Source organism: Megascapheus bottae, chromosome 10 (genome assembly GCF_031878675.1).
Source record: "Megascapheus bottae isolate mThoBot1 chromosome 10, mThoBot2.hap1, whole genome shotgun sequence".
NCBI lineage: Eukaryota > Metazoa > Chordata > Mammalia > Rodentia > Geomyidae > Megascapheus > Megascapheus bottae.
In genome coordinates, this window is record NC_143518.1 from 52,481,851 (window position 1) to 52,488,652 (window position 6,802).

The following is a 6,802-nucleotide window of genomic DNA, read 5'->3' on the forward strand; positions in this document are numbered from 1 at the left end:
TCAGGATCCTCAGAAAGGGAGACTGAGGTTAGGATGAACTTTGTCCATATCTCTCAAATAATGTCATACCTGTAAGATCAGCCATCTCTCCTGTGTCAACACAGCCAGTGTAAACCTGGGGAAAATGGAATTGGTTACACTTTCAGAGCTGCGCTGCTTTGATCAAAGTATTAAATCTGTATGAGCCTCATTTTCCTGAACTGCAAAATGGGGATGATTGACACACTGCATAAGTTCCCATGAAATGGCGAAGGGGATGGACTTACCAGCCATATTGTTTCAAATACAAACTGGCTATTAGTATCTCTCATGGGTTATGGTTTGTGGATTTATCCAAAAGGTTTTCAGACAGTCTAGTAGAAAACTAAGAAGCCAGTGGGGGAGAAGTTGCTTTTTCCACTAATCTATTTGATAAATATTACTAATCAGCCAACACATATTTTTCTCTCCACCCAGGATAGAACAGCATAGCAAAATGAGAAGTTCCCTAGAATATAGTAAAATGTGGCTGCTCCAGGCAGGTGTGAGTTGGATAGCTCCCCTGTCCTTTACCCTAAAAACCTGTTGTGATGTTTTTCATTAATTATTGTGAATGCAAGAGAGTTGTGTTCAGTGTTTTCCACATGTCTGTATTTTATGTTTCCCAAGACTGACCCAGGTTCAGCCTCTCTCATTCTGAAATAAGGTTTTGCTTAGCATATAGCCAAGCAGATAGACAGGTTGTGATTTGGTGAAACCTGGAGGGAATTATGAACAGTAGCAAAAATAGTCGACCAAGGGATCACAAGACACATTTTCTCTTTCCCCTGGATATCAGTAGATATGTGCATCCTCAAGCATCAGAGAAATAATCAAGCACTCCATATATTCTTTTCCTCATTTTTATGGTTTTGAATTGGTATAGCAACATTATTCAAGCTAGGCTCTTCCATCTCCCAAGTCAATTTCTTTTGCATCTGTGTTTATATTGATGCTATTCAAACAATGATCCTCCACTACCCCTGTCAGTTTCCATCGTGCATTTCACACATTATGAACTTATTTAAACAAAAATCATTCTCTCTGGGTACATTTCTTTCCCATCTGTTTCTCCCCTGCCCTACACTATCAATTCTCATTTCCAAGAAACATTATAATATCGCTTATTGTCATTCTCTCCATTCCTAAGCTATTTCTGTAGCATTCAGAAGGAGAAGGTGCCAGGCAAGTACAGAGTATTACTGATTTACAGTCAAGAAGGTGTTTCTTACTCAAACTCTTTCTAAAAGGCTGTAGATCAATTTTTAAGAGCAATGAGGTCTCGCCAATAACTCCACTTTGTATTTGCTAGGTGATTTAGAGTGAGTTTTTCAAGATGCTCTGACTAAATGTCATTTTAGAAAGCTTGGGAGGGGATGTATACAGATGATTCTAAATATCCAGATTTGGCATAACATATTGTGAAGTACACACCCAGATGTTTTCCTGAATTGTTCATCCTTCTGTAACATGCCTGATAGAATAGTGACAGAGTTAATTGCCTCTTAGAATCAATCTGAAGTGAGGCTATGGATAGGAATTATTATCTTTTGTTGGTTTGTGATTTGTTCGTTTATTTATTGCAGAGGGGTTACAGTTACATAAGTAGGGGAATGAGTAAAATTTTCATTGAACATTGGGATCTCCTTCCTTATTTCAATTCTCACAACTCCTTTCCCCCCTAAGTTGTAGGTCAAGCTATTTGTATTTTATGAAATAATTAAACATGGAGAGATGGATTGGCCCCAAACAGGAATCTATTCAGCCTAGTAATAGTCTCTCAAGTTTTCTATTGGCTCAGAAATTCTATTCTGTTTCTCAGGTTCAGGAAGACCTGTTAAACATACTTTAGCCCTTTCTGAATCTGTGTGCCTATCCCTACATAGATACACTGACAGCCCATGCAGAGGAATTTATTCTCATAATCTAGCTACAAACAATGAATTTCTCTTCTGCCAGCTTGGCCCAGATGAAAGATGCAGAAGTTTCTGCATACTCCTGGGGCTAACTGTAAGGGAGCATCTGAGGTTCCAGAAGAGAATTAAATCGTTATTTACTTATTTATTTATGTATATGTGCATTTATTTATTTTGTCTTTGAAGAATTATCTGTGGAACCCACTGTCTATTATGGACAACTTCCATTGGCTGCTGCATTCCATATGAACTTTCTGTCTCAACTTCGAAATGGGCCATTTTTTTCTCCCTCTGGAAGGACAAATTGAGCAAGCTAACCTAATCACACACTGCACTAGTCCTCGAGAAGACTAGTGCCTTCCTGGTTTGTAAGTCTCCTTTAAGGGCACATGGCCCAGGTTAGAGGATTTTGCATATGGAAAGAACAGGAATGCTAAGTTCATTCAGTCAGACCAAGACTCCTGCACCGGATTCTTACTCTACTTATTCCTGGCTAAAGAAAGCAAAACGCTTCCAAGTGCTTTTCATCTGTGATGGTTTTATAAGTGGGGAAGGGCCCATACATCTCTTTTACATTCATTACAGCCAAGGAACCTTATTAAGTCAAAGGAAATTTCTCTCTGAGGAATGGTTAGAATTAGCAACGAGTAAAATCCTTTGGGGTGGAAAATACTCTCTACATGTTCCAGAAAACAAAATCTAAATTCCCAAACCAGGTCCTTCCTATGATTTCCCATTAGCAAGCAAGACCGTCTTTTCATCTTTTCCATTTCTCAGCTCAGCCTCGATGAGCTTTATTCCAATTTGTTTTCTGCTCTGCTGACCTTGTTTTTGATTCTCCTTGAGTGAATTGTTTTCCATGGGTTGGTTTCATTCCCTTAAGAAAACATCAACTTTCTGAAAGTTGGAAGATTCCAAGGTGAAGCATATTTCCTCCAATCATAGCCACTGGGAATTCTCTGTTATCCTTCAGAGAGGTTGAATCAATGAGTCAGCTTCAAAGAAAGGTCAGATCCCACTTTCCATGAGAGGCTTGTATGACAGTGTTTATGATCCTGTCACAAGTCACCATGGACGCATTTCCACAATCTTCACCACCAAGGTCTTTTTTTCCCTAGAATCTTCTTTTAGCACATCCTTGAACATGTGCTTAACTATAAGTGCAAGGCATTGGAAGAGAGTCTGGTTTGGGGCAATTTTCAACTCTATCTTGAGTAAGCTCTCAGTGTGTGCCATGCCTTCCCTAAAGGCATCATCTTGAAGTACAAGGGGGTTGAGAATGGCTCTGGAGTTGAGTTTTCAAACACTCTCTTTCTCTCTCGTGTTGACCATTTGTGTTTCTTGGGGTAAGACACGTGGAGGCTCAGGGCTGATTCCACTTTTGGAAATGGTGGAAGTGGTTGGTGGCTTTCGAGAGGGGACTCATCAGCTGAGCAAGTATAGTTTTAACTTGACCGTCCTTAGAAGTTCACCTACTTTGTTAAGCTTCAGAATTGTCTGGTCACTTTATTGAAGAAAAGATTTCTTGGCTCATGGCAACACATCTTATTCAGTCACCTTTCGGAGAAGAGATAACTGACGATTTCATCAAGGATTCAGACTTGTCAAGTCCTCCAGATCATGCTGAGAAACACTATCCGTGGTAGTGTAATTCAGTCACAGGGCCATATAATTCACTATCTCATCATTAGACTGCTCGTTGACACCACAGCTCAAATGTTTGAGATGAAAGCACCAAAGTGCGGAAGTAGCAGACAGACTCCATCAAGAATGGGTAGGGCTGAGGGGAAGCTTGAGGCCACTGAATAACTGCAGTAGGGTGCCAAGAACTGTGAAATGGTGAAGGATGAGGCGGGAAAAGTCAAACACAAACTTCACTTGACTTCAAAATTTTGTTACAAACTCTCTTCCAAGATAGCGAGAAGGAACTGATAAGACTTAAGAGAGCATAGGAAGGAGTTGGTGACAACGTAACAAATGCAGAAAATCAGTTCCTGAGGACATTTCCAGAAAGACAGGCAAGTAAGAAATATGTGATCAGGAATCCTGGGCTTGTTTCAACAAGTACCCCATGGTGCCCAGAAAATACAAATCATTCTTTGGTCATATGACATGTGTGGAAACACAGCTCATGTGCTGGGGAAGTAGGTCTGTGTGTGAAGGAGAGACAGGAAGAGAGAGAGAGAGAGAGAGAGAGAGAGAGAGAGAGAGAGAGAGAGAGAGAGAGAGAGAGAGAGAGAGAGAGAGAGAGAGAGAGAGAGAGAGAAGAAAAAGTCCTAGAGGGGAGAGAAAGGAGATAAGCAATTCACTAACTCTGTCCTAGTTTCAGCTTCATTGGTGCAAGGGCAAGACACTGAAATTAGCCTTCCATCCAGTTTATTCGTTGCTATCGAAATTCTAATTTATTTTTATTTTTTGGCAAGCTGGTCCATTTGCATGCAAGGTGCCTACCTCTAATCTACTCTGATGTGAGTAAGCACTGGAAAATTTCTCACTCTACACTAAAGGCTCACTATGGAAAAGGTAGGAACACAGCCTTTCCACACTTACACAAGAAAATGACATCATGTCTTAGTCTACTTTTTTAAAAAATCTCTCACAACTTTGGAATCTGAACAAGGCTTGGCACGGACATGGGCAAGAAAAGATGGGTCACCTTGTTTTTTTTGGAATTCCAAATTCTCTTTATCATGAAAATGATATCAAGCCAATTTCTGCATTAACAAACACCAATTAAAGGAGAGGGACATTATTTAAACTCCACATAGCCAACATCCGTAATCTATATTTTTCCTAAACCTAAATCTCATAGATTATTTATCTTCCTCATTCCCCCTTTAATGTTAGATTCTTCGTTTACAGCCATACTCAGAAATACTTAATTCTTTCAAGTCAGGGATGGGATCACAGTGAAAAGGCTAAAAACATCAGTGAAAAAAAGTCCATCCAGGGGCCGGGAGTTTGGCCTAGTGGTTAAAGTGCTTGCCTAGCATGCATGAAGACCCGGGTTCAATTTCTCGGTACCACATAGACAAAAGCCGGAAGTGGTGCTGAGGCTCAAGTGGTAGAGCTCTAGCCTTGAGAAAGTCCAAGGACAGGGCTCAGGCCCTGAGCTCAAGCCCAGTACTGGAAAAAAAAAAAGTCCATCCACTTCCTCTGGTTCTATTCCATTCTGTGCCCTTTTTCCTCGTGCTTCATTCTAGAAGGCTTCCCTGGTGACACATCTGGATCACAAAACTAGGACATTCACTCTGTCTCCATTGTGATGGTCTCAGTTCCATCAGTATAAGAGTTGAATTTCCTTAACTATCCCACCACTAACCTTTTCCTTCCTCCCCAGACATTCACTAACATGGCAGTCATGGGAGGCATTCATTTACTTACAAGGCTAGCATCTGGGTTTATGGCCAATGTAAGGGTATCACCAGAAGCAGTAATTGGGGATCAAGCAAATATAGAAATGTATGGAATTTATTTAATCTTCCTTTTCATCACCGTGTTTTCTGCTCTCATGTGGTTTCTTTCTCTTGTGAGACTACCCAGAGTGTGGGTACCACTATCCTATGTTTCTAGGATCTACACACGGATGTATGTGCACTGTATAGCTCCATGTAGACAGATGTCTGACCCTCTTCACCTACAGACAGCTGCAAGTAGACTCTCTTTTTCTAGATAACAACTACTTAGAACTAATTAAGCAATTATGTTTCAGGTAACCCACAGCTAACATGTTCTTTTCTCCTGTTGATTTTTGCAACTTTAATTAGAGACCTCAGAACTGATGCAGAAATGAACTCGAGGTAAACTTTTTGAAGCAGATATCTGTTCCTTTTCGTCCATACCAGATATACATTGTTTACTATTTTGTCCCTATTTCAAATCAGCCCTGGCTCTGGCATAGTGAGAAATTCCAAACTGACATCCCCTCTGAGTGAATGACCTCTCCATTCATTTTCTGTAGCTGCACCACCACTGCCTGATATTTCCTGAGCACCTGCTATTATTGCAGCCTGTGTGAGAGGCCTGGGACGCAAAGGATGAAGATGTAGCATAATAAAGTCTAACAACTCGAGTTTACTTCCTTGACTTCCCATAGGTGAGAAATATTGGCCCAGTGGATTCCATCTATTAAAACTGAAAAGAAAGAGGAAACAGAAGACAGATGGGGAAGACAGAGGGCGTGCACACACACACACACACACACACACACACACACACACACACACACACACTGAACTTAATTCCTACAGTTCTCTAACCTGGCTCCAGAAGAAAGGATTTGGAAAAGCAAGATAAATACTGAGTCAGCCCAAGCTGACTGCTGGTGCTTATTTAAAAATCAAATTACCATTTTAAGAGTATGCGACACTTCCATATCAAATGGTGTCTTTATTGGCAAAGACTAGCAGGTGACACAATTCTGAGTGTTTAAACTCTCCCAACACTAGATGAAGTTATCTTAAAGGGACAAAAGTCCACTCTACCATCCAGCATTCTCTCTCCCCAGCATGGTTAAGATGGGCAAAAAGTGGTGAGCTTTTTATGTAGAGCTCAGCCTCTAAAGTACACAGCTTGACAAGAATCTCTTCTACCATCTGACATTCTTCCTGCAGGAACTGTGTAATGGGATTGACTTCCTGAGTAAAAGTCTTACAAATATACTCCTTTTTTATTGTTACATATATATCATTTTCTATGTAAAACCCAATAGAATACAAAGCAAAGCACCGAAGTCATTCATAAATATCTGAAAATAGCTAATATTGAATTTTTAGTATATATCCTTATAGTCTTTTTTAATAGATTCCTCTGTGCATGTGTGTGTGTGTGTGTGTGTGTGTGTGTGTGTGTGTGTGATTAATGCAAAA